Source organism: Pinus tabuliformis, chromosome 2_1, assembly GCF_031772625.1.
Source record: "Pinus tabuliformis cultivar Carrire ecotype Pingquan chromosome 2_1, CPIR1, whole genome shotgun sequence".
NCBI classification, from domain to species: Eukaryota; Viridiplantae; Streptophyta; class Pinopsida; order Pinales; family Pinaceae; genus Pinus; species Pinus tabuliformis.
In genome coordinates this window covers 558,333,042-558,349,774 of record NC_142299.1, presented here as the reverse complement: position 1 = coordinate 558,349,774, position 16,733 = coordinate 558,333,042, and the positions used below count along the sequence as shown (strand labels likewise).

Genomic DNA, 16,733 nt, shown 5'->3' with positions numbered 1-16,733 from the left:
AGAGAGAGGGTTACTCCATGAGGCCTTATGGAAGGAGCACTATAATGTCCTATAAAAGCATACGTGTGAGTGCAACAATCAAGGACATATCTAAGTGGACCATGTACCAAGGAAGCCATTGAGGAATGAGGCCATGATAGGTCTTTTCAAATAGTGTTATATCCTATCAACTTTCAAGGAAGCCTACATGAGAGGTGTTCCATGAACATGATTTGAAGCATGAACAAATAGAGGGATAGGGGGTTTTAAGGCAACCACTAATGAGCCCACTTAGCTAGCTCTTCATCTTCATTTGATACATAAAATGGGGTAATGATGAAGGAAAGGACAATTGAAGAAATTAGAAGAAAATGGGGAAGATGAAATCATTCTTAAGGCTATATGCAAGCCATTATCTACAACTAAAGCATACCTACTCCTCCCTTCTAGTGGTTAGCTTCTTAGAAATCCAAATCTGTCTTTTGTTGTACATCCTACAACTAATTAAAATCGTATAGGCAAAGACAAAAACTGAGGCAAAAAATGAAAATTTGATCCTAACTCCATCACCTAACTAGCTTGGAACTATTCTATTCTTTCACTCATTTATTTCAGGTTGGCACTAGTCTATTCTTTCACCCATTTATTCCAAAGAAACTTGTTCATTTACACAATTCCACTTATGTGAGACTACTTAGCCTAATTAAACTAGTGCATGAAAGTATATAGTTTAAAAAGGGAGAGTGATTCTTTCACTTTCCTAATGCCAAAAAATAAATAATAAACAAAATTTGGTCCCCTAACACCTTTTATTATGTCAAATCAATGACCAAATGTTTCCAACATGTGTATTAATTGCATTTTTATAAATAAATGTAAGAAAATTATGAAAAAAAGCAAAAGAGAGAGGGTTACTCCATGAGGCCTTATGGAAGGAGCACTATAATGTCCTATAAAAGCATACTTGTGAGTGCAACAATCAAGGACATATCTATGTGGACCATGTACCAAGGAAGCCATTGAGGAATAGGGCCATGATACGTTTTGTCAAATAGTGTTATATCCTATAAAATTTCAAGGAAGCCTACATGAGAGGTGTTCCATGAACATGATTTGAAGCATGAAAAAATAGAGGGATAGGGGCTTTTAAGGCAACCACTAATGAGCCCACTTAGCTAGCTCTTCATCTTCATTTGATACATAAAATGGGGTAATGATGAAGGAAAGGAAAATTGAAGAAATTAGAAGAAAATGGGGAAGATGACCCTCGCTTTTAGAACAATTGAGGTAAGTTCTCACAAATTATGTTTAAATTCCAATCATGAAATTGTATGAATGGGTAGGTTATGTCAATTATTTACAGACATAAGAGCATTTCAACTTTAGATGTCAAATATAATATGAGATCACAAGGAGACATAAGTATTTACACCATTACTTAGAAGGACCCCTTAATTCTTTTTTCGTTGTCCTACTTAGAAATGTTTAGTTCTTTATATCTAAGGGCCTCTCATGTGAGAGGAGTCCCATGAAAATGATAAGTTGCTCCACCCCCCAATGAACTTGCTAAAGAAAACAATGAAAAAAATAAAAGAGTCAAAATAAGAGAAAACAAGAGGCTTAATGTAGGAAATATTGCAAACTAAGGTTTTATAAGTTTCTAGGATATTACTATTGATTGGAGAATGTAATGTCGCCTATAAAAAAGAGGTTTCTAGGTCACTTCATTACCTAAACCACTAGTAACATAGAAAAATAAAAGATGGAGGAAAAGGTTGCAACTTGGGATTTTGTAGCAAAAGTGAAAATTCTATAGAGAGAGCAAGTCAAGAGCCAAGAAGTAACATTCATAGGGGTAAGGCCAAGTGAGAATATGGGTTTGGAGCAAAAATCACAAAGAAAGATCCAACATAGGTTCAAGAGAGACTCTATAGACACTTAAAGAGATACTAAAGAGTTCAACAATGGACAAAGTCCTAGTTAGGAATCAAGGAAGAATCATCATTGAGAAGGTGGGGTAAAAGTATTGTGACAAGAAGAATATTATCCCATGAAAGGAAAAGAAAAGGAGGCAAGAGTGGACAATCTTCTGTAAGGAAGACTAAATATAGACCATAAATTAGTGATTTGACCTACAAAGAACCACTGAAACAATGAACCATCTTGGCACTCGATGTGGGATCAGGACAAAGTAACAAAAAAATTAACAAATAGTTTAGTTGACAAACTATGTATCTCACCTGAAAGAAGGTGGATGGCTTGAGAGCTAGCTTGAGCTACATAATATATGATGCTAAGCTTAGAAAAAATAAAAGAGGGGGCAAAAAGAGAAGGCTTACTAATCTATGTTGTTGGAATCTGCATGTTTCAATGGATATCACTTCATGCTTCACATGATTTGCATATGCTACTTGAAAGAAAAAAAAATGTGTCATTTATCTAATTCCTCCATATTCACTGAAAAATCCCAAAATAAAATCAGTTCATTAAGTCATTTTCTCTAGTGAGATTAGTGGCAATATTGTTTCTTTTAGGATCATTGATTTCCTTTTGTAAAATACAAATAATTAAGCTAGGAAAATGAGTTAGGGAAAGGTAGATTGGTAGAACTTGGATGATAATCCAATTTATAACAAGTGGTAAATAATCCAAATAGAAATACACATAAAATAAATTAAGAAAATACGTTAGTACTTGTTATGCACCTATGTTTGTCATAGACATCCATCATATAAGGGCAAGTATCTCCAAACTCCATGCAAAGAACATGAAAGGATAATTTATGACCAAAAAGACATAATTATAAAATAAAATCCTATATCCAAGACCAAGACCAAGCAAAACAAAGAAGGGGAATCCCCAAAGTGCCCTTAGAGTCAAGCATGTGGAACCTTGAACTTCTAACATGTCAATCCTCCTTTTCAAATTGTGGGATGCAAGGGCACTTTCCTCCTTCTGCATCATTCCATGTTCCAAGCCAAGGAAAATGGAACAAAGAAGGAGATTGAAATAGAAGATGGCGGTGGAACAAGAGGTTCAAACAAGAGATAAAGGTAGCCAAAGTAAAATGGGAATTAAAGGAGAACAATGACATTGTGCAAGAACACTAGGTTTCAAACCATGAACAAAAGGTTAATGGTGAGAATTCAAATTTAACCTCCTTGAATGGGAACTTCTCACTATTATCTCAGGAAAACATGGGGAGGACTCTACAAAAATGGCAGAGAACATGAATTCTCATGCAAAAATGCTCTTAACTTGGGGTGCTATATGTTGTAATAGAAGCCATGGGCGTCACCAAGTCACTTCACTCTTAGACCTACAAAATAAAGCAAAGGTGCAAACAAGAGAGACCCAAAGATCCTAGAAAACAAAAGAGAGGAGCAAGGCCTCCAAGAGGTAAGCAAAAGCTCCATGAACAAAAGTGAAAATATAAGGGAAATGTGTACAAAAGAAAGTTCCAGGGGGAGCCAAGGATTTTGAGAGGAGTTGAAGAATCAAGGTGAGGAAACAAACCCTAAACTAAGAGAATTGCATCCAATCTAGAGAAAGTGGACAAGGAAAATGCATCATGACAGACTGGAAAGCAAAATAAATAGCATTTAGTTCCATAGGAAACTAGCAAACTCTTGGAGAACAATGGAACAAAAATCGCTAATAAAAAAAAATTATGTGCAATGTTCCATAGATACAAAAAATTCAAAGAAACAAATGGAAGGAATACCCAAAATGGTAAAAAGCAAGGTCAAAGAATGGAAATGACCACGACTTGTGGAATAGAGTGGAGACTAGATAACTAAATTAAACTAAAGAGAGTGATAAAAATGTAATAAAAAACAACAATTAAACAAGAATAATGCAACTCTTAAAAATTATGCCAAATACAATAGCATACTATAACATTACAATTTAAATAATATTAAAATAACAATTAAAAACTTACTACAACATTACAATTTAAGTAAATATTAATTTAACAATTAAAACAAAATACTTATACATAATTATAACACTTTGTAAAAAAAATTCTAGTATCTTTGTCTTATAAAATTTTTTTTCCCATATCAAAAACTCAATAAATTTTTTACCCCTATCTTTATTCACACTTTTAATGTTCAATGACCTTGAATTAATTGTTAAATCCCACTGCATATTAAATCAATTGTTAAGGAACTCGGCGTAATCTCGTCTTCGTTAAACAACCTTGTGCAATTGAAGAACAAGGGGCTATTCAATAAAGAAAGCTAGAATGGGCTATTTCCCAGAGCCCTATCTACCCACAACCGCTACGAAAGGAAGTGTTGTCCATGATCTCCATGCATAGTATCATAGAGTTATATAACCACAACCGCTACGAAAGGAAGTGTTGTCCATGATCTCCATGCATAGTATGATAGAGTTATATAACCAGAACAATCGATCGTAAAGTGTTGGAATTACGATCGATTGTAAAGTGTTGGAATTACGATGGTCGTTATACCAAATGTCGCCTTTTTATTTATATTAACTAAATAAATAATGTATAGTCGTAATACCAAATGTCGCTTTTTTATTTATATTAACTAAATAAATAATGTATTAGAAAAAAAACACTCGAGAATATCGAATTCGAGTTGCATGGAAACAAGGCCAAACCCCAAACGACTTATGGGTTACTCTAATCCTAGATTTATCTATTTATTTGAGTTCTAATGGCTTAATTAGTTGAATCATCTAGTTCTTTACCATCAATGAAATATAAAAAAGAAACAATGGTAAGAGACAATTCTAATTTTGTTTTGACAAAACAGATTTTTTTTTATACTACATGGTGAATCGGTAACTGTCTGGCCTAATCTAGGAGAGACCCAGGATCAAACCTCACTGCTGCCACTATAACACCAAGAGCATAACCAATCACCTGCAAATCAGTTATGCTAAGTTCCTATGATTTTAGCAAGAGCAGACTCAACGGGAAAGGGGAATCCGCCCCTCTAGCTGCCACCACAGCAGGCTAATGTACTCAATGAGATTTGAACTTCGGTCCGCCCGGGCTTCGCCCATGTGACTTACCGTCAAACCACACATCACTGTACTTTGAAAAAACAGATTTTATGGACAACCTTTTAGTATCAAGTTCGTACTAAGTACATGAACAATTTACCTCAAAAAAGGATCGTACCTACCTACACAGAGTAGGAAAGAATGTGTGCCTACTAGATTGTTCCTATCTACATAGAGGATGACAGAATGTGTACCTTTCATGCAAAGTCTTGTACGAACCACCATTTACTGAACGTACGCCCAAGAGAAAAGAGAAATTCATATTCCTCGTGAGACGTCTTCTCTAAGTCTCTTCGCTGACATTTTCTGACAAATTGGAGTGATATAAAAGGCATTCAATATTGCAAAATGCAAACACTCTTCTACTTATACGTAAATGGAGCTATTCTAATTAGTAATAAATGATAGATAACCCATACCTTGGGTTCTTACCTTACCTTAAAAAGAAAACTAAAGAAAAAATGCCTCTGGTCTCATCTTTTTCCTCATGGCAAAACCTCTTTACATGTTGCACAGCAGAGCACATTACAAATCATGGACCAGGCCAAAACCAATAAGCAACCAACCATCAAAAGAATTAAAGGCAAATGAGATTTACACCCTTGAGATTTCCTTGCACGCAATTTCATTTTGAAATTTAAAAATAAATAAAGAGGGTTGAACCTCTGCTGTGAATAAGACAATGAAATAATTATTAAGGCTATTTGCAGGCTATTATCTATTAGGCTAAAGCATACCTTGACCCTGATGTAAGGAATAAATAAAATGTAATGTTATTACAGCTCACAGCTACATAATCATCGAAATATTAAAGTTAAAATTTGATATAAAACTCTCAATAAGTAAATTAAAAGCAGATTTAGCCATTTGGCTAAACCGCAGTGACATAATCAGAATGTGTACTAAAATAGATTGACAGACGGACACAAACAAAGAAGAGAATATGACAGAATTTGTAAATGCAAAGACTATGAAAATCCCAGAATGGCATAGTTTGCATATATGGAGACTATAACAGATCGTGCTTTACCTGATTCCAGGGCCAACCGAAGAATGTACCTAATTATTTTTATCCTCAGGTTTATCATCTCATCTTCCCAATTGCACTGCAGACCATATAAACCCTGCCTTGGAAAGTGAGGAAAAAAACACCACCTAGCACAGATGAAATAGATAGATTTAGATACCAATGACAAAATAAGAATCATTGAGCAAGAATTCCCAAACAATCACTGAGGCCCTATGCGTAGCAATTATCTAACAGGCCACTTCCAATTCTGGACATAGTTATTAGTAAAATAATCTGAATAAATACTGATTAAAAAGTAAAACAAAAGAACAAAAGCATACCTGCCCATCTACTTCAATGGTTAGCCTAATAGAAATCCAACATCACTGGTTTCATCTTTCTCTCTCTATTTTTACTCTGCATCCCGCAACAAAATAAAATCGGACACACTTTGCAAGCACATTGTAAAATTATGAAAAAAATGCAAAAGCAACCATGATAATCCAAACAAAACTAAAAAATCAATAAAGAAAATGGACTGTACAAAATAAAAAGCAACCATTATAATCCAAACAAAACAGAAAAATCAATAAAGAAAATGGACTGTAAAAAATAAGATGCATGGCCATGCAATGGAGCAAACACATATCAACCCAAAAAAACAAAAAAGAAAAAGACGCTGAGCAGAGAAGAGAAGAAGATGAAATTCAGAGTATGCTGGCTCTGAGAATGTCTTATATGCTATTCATTTCAAACGGTTAAGATTTTTGCTTTTCCAACGTTGCAGAGGAAGTAGGCATTCCATTCGAACAACCATTTATCCACAAAATTTGAAATCACCGGAAATTAACTTTCACAAAGATATTATCGGAATTTAATTTGAAATCACCAGAATTTGATATCTGGCTTCGAGTGTAGTCTGCTTTTTTCTGTGTACGGAAATCCCTGAGTTTCATATTTCATCCTATCCAGTCAGGGTTCCCTTTACTTGTCATACATTTTTTTTGGACGGTTTGGGTTTTTATGCTTCCTGTCAAAAAAATGTTCTGCTTAAAATTTTGTCTTTCAAGAATGACGTTCCCATAATAAATAAACCCTTCACCAATAAAGTTTTGATTAAAAAATTATCATTCAATAACATAATTATGTTAAAAAAAATTCATATATTGATCCTAAGGAAAAAAAATCAAAATTTGGGAAAACTCAATTGTGGAGGTTTCAACAAAAAGTGTTGAACATTTGAAATTTGCTTATTTAAAGTATATAATGAGTCCTAGGGAAAATAATTGATGGTTATCCATTGCATATTTTTAAATTATCATTTAAAACCAACAATTTACATTATGCCACATGAATATTCAGATTCCTAATCAGAGTAAGTTCCATGCAAATTCTGAGATAATTTCTGACATTATCTATATAATGTTTGATACAAAATATAATATATGACACCTTAAAAAGGCATAAGAATGTACCACCAACTTCCAACCATCCAATAAGAGAAATACACTTGGAAACAAATTATTGATTCATACATATACATAAATGATGGTGTACTCAAAAATTCAATTACACTAAACTAATGTCACAACTTACAAGTTTCTAAATTCCATCGCTCCAATGATAATGAAAGCAATACAATGCTTCATGTTGCATGAAAGTTATGCATTAAATTCAAATAAAGAAGGGAATCAGATATATGTGAAAAAAATTATGCTTTGTATTTGAATGTATCTTGAGATGAGACTGTCAAAATCCAGCGGGAAGTCTAACAAAATCCCAAAAAAAAAAGCCTATAAAGCCAACTACATGTCAACAAAATTACATTCACTCTCGGAAAGCGACTGTCTATCAGAGAATTACTCTAAAACAAACTTTTTCACGTCCAATTGCAGAGCATCTTTTGAGAGGAAATCGGCAACTAAGATATGCATCCTCATTTCTCATTTTGGGTAAATCTTTTCTGTTGTGAACAAGATTGTGTGAGAATAATGCAGAAATAGAATTAGTTATGAGCAGTTGAACAGAATTAGTTGTGAGCAGTTTAACAAGAATTAGTTGTGAGTGGTTAGGAATTGGTTGCATGAGTTTCCTATATAAGTGTCATGTAATTGAGCAAATAGTTAATGAAGTTTGGTGTTCACTTTGTCTCACGTCTGGTTTAAAACAGAAAACCAGACGTGAGACAAAGTGAACATCAAACTTCATTAATTATTTGCTCAATTACATGACACTTATATAGGAAACTCATGCAACCAATTCCTAACCAGTCACAACTAATTCTTGTTAAACTGCCCACAACTAATTCTGTTCAACTGCTCATAACTAATTCTATTTCTGCATTATTCTCACATCCTCCCTTAATGGAGAAATGGATTTTCTACAATACCTAACTGACTTCTAAAAACTTCAAATTTGATTTTACCAAGGGGCTTAGTAAATATATCAGCCACATTATCCTTGGTGTTACAAAATATCAATCCAATTTCATTTGACTCAATTTTCTCACGTACAAAGTGGTACTGTAACCCAACGTGTTTTGTTCTAGCATGGTAAACTGGATTATGTGCTAATTTGATAGCACTCTGATTATCACAATTGATACATGTTGCACCACTTTGCGCTTCTTCAAGATCTGCAAGAATTCTCCGCAACCAAATAGCTTCACAGGTGGCATTGGTCAAAGCTTTGTACTCTGATTCTGTTGAAGATAAAGAAACAGTTGGTTGTTTCTTACTACTCCAAGATACGACCCCTGATCCAATATGAAATGCATAGCCAGAGGTAGATCGTCTGTCATCTGGATTTCCTGCCCAATCTGAATCAGAAAAACCTGTCAGTACAACATCAGATACATCAGTATACATAATACCAAGATTCACTGTTCCCTTTAAGTATCGGAGAACTTTCTTTGCAGCATTCCAGTGATTTCCTGAAGGCTTAGCCATGAATTGACTAAGGATACTGACTGAGTATGCAATATCTGGCCTGGTAGTGGTGAGATAGTTCAAACTTCCCACTAACTGACGATATAATGTTCCATCTGCCTCTTTCGAACCATCTTCTTTGTACAACTTTGCATTCTGTTCTAGGGGAGTTGACATAGCTTTACAATCTGTCATATTGAACTTTTTAAGAATCTCCTTTGTATATTTGCTTTGAGTGATCAAAGTTTTACCAGTTTCTCTCCATACCTCAATGCCTAAACAGTAATGCATTTCACCCAAATCTTTCATGTCAAAATCCTGTGACAACTGAACTTTAATTTCTTCAATTAACTTGTGAGCACTGCCTGTTATAATGAGATCATCCACATACAAAGATATTAAAGCAACATTTCCTTTTTCATCTTTCTTAACATACAAATTAGGATCATTTTTGCTTTTCACAAATCCATTCTGAAGAAAGAAGGTATCAATCTTTACATACCATGATCTTGGTGCCTGTTTCAAACCATACAATGCCTTTCTTAACCTGCAAACCAGATGCTCCTGTCCCTGTTTGACTAACCCTTCAGGTTGAACCAAATAAACTTCTTCCTTTAAATCACCATTTAGAAAAGCAGATTTGACATCCAATTGATGTATATTCCAATTATGTTTTGTGGCTAAGGCAATCAGTAATCTAATTGTATTCAACTTAGCTACTGGTGCAAAAGTGTCTTCATAATCAATTCCCTCCTGTTGAGCATATCCTTTTGCTACTAATCTTGCCTTAAATTTATCAATTGTACCATCTGCTTTAAATTTTGTTTTGTACAACCATTTGCTTCCAATTGGAACTTTATTTACAGGAAGTTCCACTAATTCCCATGTTTGATTTTTCATAATAGAAGCATACTCATCATTCATAGCATTAATCCATGGTTCATGTTGTTTAGCCTGCTTGTAATCAATTGGTTCTTCAACATTCATTATATTAGACATTAAGGCATAGTCTCTATACCTTTCAGGAAGCCGAGTCTGTCGGGACGACCTTCTTGGTGTGGGTGTTCCATCCATGATTCGTTGGCTTTGAGATGTATCACCTCCTTGTGATGACTCACTGCTTCTAGATGTGCTCATACTGCTGTGATCATCCTGATCCTGTACCTGTACCTGGACCTGTTCCTGTTCCTGCTTAATCAAAGTATCAAGCTTGAGATGTGCATCATTAGAAATATGCCATGTATCATTCTTTGTGTTACTTTTATCAGTCTGCTCATGAAACAATACATCACGACTTGCAAATAGTTTATGGGAACTTGGATCAAACAATTTATAGGCTTTCTAATCCATACAATATCCAATGAAAACACACTTGATGGACTTGGCATCAAGTTTGCTTCTGTTAGCCTTAGGAATATGAGCAAAAGCAGTACATCCAAAAACTTTGAAATGACTCACATCAGGCTTATAACCATAAAGAACCTCAAAAGGAGTTTGAAAAACTAATTTCTTAGTGGGACATCGATTCTTCAGATAAACAGCAGTGTTAATGGCTTCTGCCCATAAACCATTAGAGATGTTCTTACCTTGCAGCATCCTACGAGCAGATTCCACCAAGGTTCTATTCCATCGCTCAGCAACACCATTTTGCTGAGGAGTATGTGGCACTGTGAACTGTTGTTGAATTCCATTAGATTTACAATAGGTGTTAAATGCTTTTGATTTATATTCACCCCCTTGATCAGATCTGAGTATTTTGATGCACTTTCCTGTTTGTTTTTCAACCATATTTCGAAACTCTTTAAAATACTCAAATATGTCACTTTTCCTTCTAACGAAATAGACCCAGGTATATCTAGATCTATCATCAATAAAAATAACAAAGTATGAAGCACCACCAAGAGACCTAGTTTGCATAGGTCCACATACATCGGTGTGAATTAATTCAAGTATATCATACTTTCGTTTCTCAGTATGAACAGGAAACTCGTCTCTATGCTGTTTACCAAGTGCACAAGCTTCACATGGTAAATGTTCACACTTCATAACAGGAAGACCTTCAACCATTGATTTCCTTTGTAACAACAATAAATCATTGTAATTTAGGTGTCCATACCTGTGATGCCATAATTCTACTGTCGATGTCTCTTGAGATGTCAATGCAACATGGCGCTTGACTGTCACATCCAATCTGTATAATCCTCCAACCCTGGTACCTGTAGAAACAACCTTGTAGTGGTCCTGAACATCTTTCACTATACACCCCAATTTACCAAATTCTACTTTTAAATGATTATCAGTGATAGTGGAAACAGATAGCAAATTCTTTTTAAGAGCAGGTACATACATCACATTATGAATCGGTCGCATTTGGCCATTAGGTAAGTACACATTTATTATGCCATAGCCTTGAACTTTAAGTGACCTATCATCTCCTAGGTAAATGTGTGTACCATCAGATTTCTCATAATATTTATCATACCATTCTTTATTACAAGTCATGTGTGCCGATGCACCAGAATCTATAAACCAAGCATTCTCATCATCAGTTTCAGCAGACAATGCAGCATCAGAAAGAAATAACTTAAGATTTTTAAATCCATCATTCACTGAGGTGTCTTTGTTTGTGTAATTTCCATTATGCCTGCTATGTCTTTGATTTGATTCATTATTCTTTCTCCTATAGCAATCTTTAGCCAAATGTCCAGGTTTTCCACAATAAAGACATTCAATGTTCCTTTTAACATAAGAATCAGGATGTGCCATACCTTTCTGCTTTGCTTGAAAACGGCCTCTGTTTCTGTCCCATGGTCTCCCTCGGAATGGTTTTTGGCCTCTTGCAGTCAAAGCCAAATCAGAACCATTTGACTCCAGTTCAAAAGTTTTCATGCGCTCTTCTTCTTGAAGAAGAATTCCAGCCAATTCTTCAAATGTAGGGGGTGTCAGTCTAGCTGAGAGAGCTGAAATAAAGACTTTATAGTCTGGGACTAACCCCTTTAACGTAACAGTTACCAAGTCTGTACTAGAAACCTTTTCACCAATATCACCAAGCTTATCACTAAAGTCTTTAATTCGGGAAACAAAGTTGCTAATGCTTTCATTGGTATCCATTTTGATAGATAGCAGCTTTGTTTTTAAAAATAAAATACGGTTTGCATTAGAAGTCTCATACAAACCTTTGAGAATGTCCCATGTCGCCTTCGAAGTTTCACAGTCCCGAATGTGAGGAATAATATTGTCCTTCACTGACATGCATAGCAGCACCCTTGCTTTCATTTCACGCTTCTCCCAATATTGAGTATTAGTAGGAGGTCGAGGCTTGGTCTCATCACCTTTGACAATCGGCCAGAGATTGTATGCCTCCAGTACTGTTATGATCTTAAATTTCCAATTGACATAATTTTCTCCTGCAAGGGGATTAGCCATCTCTCCACCAATGACCAAATTCAAACAAAAAAAACGCAAGCTTCTTAAACAATAATACCGCAGGCCTCACTGGCTGAGAAATTTAATAAATAAAACTCTGCATAAACTCTGCGTATACACTTGGATCAAATCTTGACTGCTTTCTGGAAACAATTTCTGAGGCAAAACAGCGTTAAAATTTCCTGAGACAAAAATTAAAAATTCCGTCTAATGAAATAGACCCAGGTATATCTAGATCTATCATCAATAAAAATAACAAAGTATGAAGCACCACCAAGAGACCTAGTTTGCATAGGTCCACATACATCAGTGTGAATTAATTCAAGTATATCATACTTTCGTTTCTCAGTATGAACAGGAAACTCTTCTCTATGCTGCTTACCAAGTGCACAAGCTTCACATGGTAAATGTTCACACTTCATAACAGGAAGACCTTCAACCATTGATTTCCTTTGTAACAACGATAAATCATTGTAATTGAGGTGCCCATACCTGTGATGCCATAATTCTGCTGTCGATGTCTCGCTGGATGTCAATGCAACATGGCGCTTCACTGTCACATCCAATCTGTATAATCCTCCAACCCTGATACCTGTAGAAACAACCCTGTAGTGGTCCTGAACATCTTTCACTATACATCCCAATTTACCAAATTCTACTTTTAAATTATTATCAGTGATAGTGGAAACAGATAGCAAATTATTTTTGAGAGCAGGTACATACATCACATTATGAATCTGTCGCATTTGTCCATTAGGTAAGTACACATTTATCATGCCATAGCCTTGAACTTTAAGTGACCTATCATCTCCTAGGTAAATGTGTGTACCATCAGATTTCTCATAATATTTATCATACCATTCTTTATTACAAGTCATGTGTGCCGATGCACCATAATCTATAAACCAAGCATTCTCATCATCAGTTTCAGCAGACAATGCAGCATCAGAAAGAAATAACTTAAGATTTTTAAATCCATCATTCACTGAGGTGTCTTTGTTTGTGTAATTTCCATTATGCCTGCTATGTCTTTGATTTTCAGGACCACTACAGGGTTGTTTCTACAGGTACCAGGGTTGGAGGATTATACAGATTGGATGTGACAGTGAAGCGCCATGTTGCATTGACATCCAGCAAGACATCGACAGCAGAATTATGGCATCACAGGTATGGGCACCTGAATTACAATGATTTATCGTTGTTACAAAGGAAATCAATGGTTGAAGGTCTTCCTGTTATGAAGTGTGAACATTTACCATGTGAAGCTTGTGCACTTGGTAAGCAGCATAGAGAAGAGTTTCCTGTTCATACTGAGAAACGAAAGTATGATATACTTGAATTAATTCACATTGATGTATGTGGACCTATGCAAACTAGGTCTCTTGGTGGTGCTTCATACTTTGTTATTTTTATTGATGATAGATCTAGATATACCTGGGTCTATTTCATTAGACGGAAAAGTGACATATTTGAGTATTTTAAAGAGTTTCGAAATATGGTTGAAAAACAAACAGGAAAGTGCATCAAAATACTCAGATCTGATCAAGGGGGTGAATATAAATCAAAAGCATTTAACACCTATTGTAAATCTAATGGAATTCAACAACAGTTCACAGTGCCACATACCCCTCAGCAAAATGGTGTTGCTGAGCGATGGAATAGAACCTTGGTGGAATCTGCTCGTAGTATGCTGCAAGGTAAGAACATCTCTAATGGTTTCTGGGCAGAAGCCATTAACACTGCTGTTTATCTGAAGAATCGATGTCCCACTAAGAAATTAGTTTTTCAAACTCCTTTTGAGGTTCTTTATGGTTATAAACCTGATGTGAGTCATTTCAAAGTCTTTGGATGTACTGCTTTTGCTCATATTCCTAAGGCTAACAGAAGCAAACTTGATGCCAAGTCCATCAAGTGTGTTTTCATTGGATATTGTACGGATCAGAAAGCCTATAAATTGTATGATTCAAGTTCCCATAAACTATTTGCAAGTCGTGATGTATTGTTTCATGAGCAGACTGATAAAAGTAACACAAAGAATGATACATGGCCTATTTCTAATGATGCACATCTCAAGCTTGATACTTTGATTAAGCAGGAACAGGAACAGGTCCAGGTACAGGTACAGGATCAGGATGATAGCAGCAGTATGAGCACATCTAGCAGCAGTGAGTCATCACAAGGAGGTGATACACCTCAAAGCCAACGAATCATGGATGGAACACCCACACCAAGAAGGTCATCCCGACAGACTCGGCTTCCTGAAAGGTATAGAGACTATGCCTTAATGTCTAATATAATGAATGTTGAAGAACCAATTGATTATGAGCAGGCTAAACAACATGAACCATGGATTAATGCTATGAATGATGAGTATGCTTCTATTATGAAAAATCAAACATGGGAATTAGTGGAACTTCCTGAAAATAAAGTTCCAATTGGAAGCAAATGGTTGTACAAAACAAAATTTAAAGCAGATGGTACAATTGATAAATTTAAGGCAAGATTAGTAGCAAAAGGATATGCTCAACAGGAGGGAATTGATTATGAAGACACTTTTGCACCAGTAGCTAAGTTGAATACAATTAGATTACTGATTGCCTTAGCCACAAAACATAATTGGAATATACATCAAATGGATGTCAAATCTGCTTTTCTAAATGGTGATTTACAGGAAGAAGTTTATTTGGTTCAACCTGAAGGGTTTGTCAAACAGGGACAGGAGCATCTGGTTTGCAGGTTAAGAAAGGCACTATATGGTTTGAAACAGGCACCAAGATCATGGTATGTAAAGATTGATACCTTCTTTCTTCAGAATGGGTTTGTGAAAAGCAAAAATGATCCTAACTTGTATGTTAAGAAAGATGAAAAAGGAAATGTTGCTTTAATATCTTTGTATGTGGATGATCTCATTATAACAGGCAGTGCTCACAAGTTAATTGAAGAAATTAAAGTTCAGTTGTCACAGGTTTTTGAAATGAAAGATTTGGGTGAAATGCATTACTGTTTAGGCATTGAGGTATGGAGAGAAACTGGTAAAACTTTGATCACTCAAAGCAAATATACAAAGGAGATTCTTAAAAAGTTCAATATGACAGATTGTAAAGCTATGTCAACTCCCTTAGAACAAAATGCAAAGTTGTACAAAGAAGATGGTTCGAAAGAGGCAGATGGAACATTATATCGTCAGTTAGTGGGAAGTTTGAACTATCTCACCACTACCAGACCAAACATTGCATACTCAGTCAGTATCCTTAGTCAATTCATGGCTAAGCCTTCAGGAAATCACTGGATTGCTGCAAAGAAAGTTCTCTGATACTTAAAGGGAACAGTGAATCTTGGTATTATGTATACTGATGTATCTGATGTTGTACTGACAGGTTTTTCTGATTCAGATTGGGCAGGAAATCCAGATGACAGACGATCTACCTCTGGCTATGCATTTCATATTGGATCAGGGGTCGTATCTTGGAGTAGTAAGAAACAACCAACTGTTTCTTTATCTTCAACAGAATCAGAGTACAAAGCTTTGACTAATGCCACCTGTGAAGCTATTTGGTTGCGGAGAATTCTTGCAGATCTTGAAGAAGCGCAAAGTGGTGCAACATGTATCAATTGTGATAATCAGAGTGCTATCAAATTAGCACATAATCCAGTTTACCATGCTAGAACAAAACACGTTGAGTTACAGTACCACTTTGTATGTGAGAAAATTGAGTCAAATGAAATTGGATTGATATTTTGTAACACCAAGGATAATGTGGCTGATATATTTACTAAGCCCCTTGGTAAAATCAAATTTGAAGTTTTTAGAAGTTAGTTAGGTATTGTAGAAAATCCATTTCTCCATTAAGGGAGGATGTGAGAATAATGCAGAAATAGAATTATTTATGAGCAGTTGAACAGAATTAGTTGTGAGCAGTTTAACAAGAATTAGTTGTGAGTGGTTAGGAATTGGTTGCATGAGTTTCCTATATAAGTGTCATGTAATTGAGCAAATAGTTAATGAAGTTTGGTGTTCACTTTGTCTCACGTTTGGTTTTCTGTTTTAATTGATTGGGCATTGATTTTAACATGGATAGCTTGCTTTCTCTATGTCTATAGCTTATAAACACTTGGATCTAAGCTTGACCATCAATATAGATGTTTGGACGTCATATCTAATAGGGTCTATGCATTAATATAGTGTTATGGGCGTGGTGTGAACGAGAAGAAAGGAAAGAAGTTGACACGGATTTCAATTCATTCATTGGTGATCATTCTTGGATGTGTCCTTTAGTATTGTCTTAGGTTAACCCCAAGTTCCTGCAAGAGTTTGGTGCAAGCTTCCCCTCCTGTCAGGTTGGGCATAG

At 35.5% G+C, this 16,733-nt stretch overlaps 1 long non-coding RNA gene across 1 annotated transcript; it reads right to left on the bottom strand.

Moving 5' to 3' along the window:
• Positions 1-6,123: 6,123 nt before the first annotated feature.
• Positions 6,124-6,475, bottom strand: LOC149201594 (uncharacterized). The gene is made up of 2 exons (XR_016253453.1): positions 6,373-6,475; positions 6,124-6,177 (listed from the first exon to the last, which is right to left on the bottom strand). It is a non-coding gene; the product is annotated as an uncharacterized LOC149201594 (long non-coding RNA).
• Positions 6,476-16,733: the final 10,258 nt, after the last annotated feature.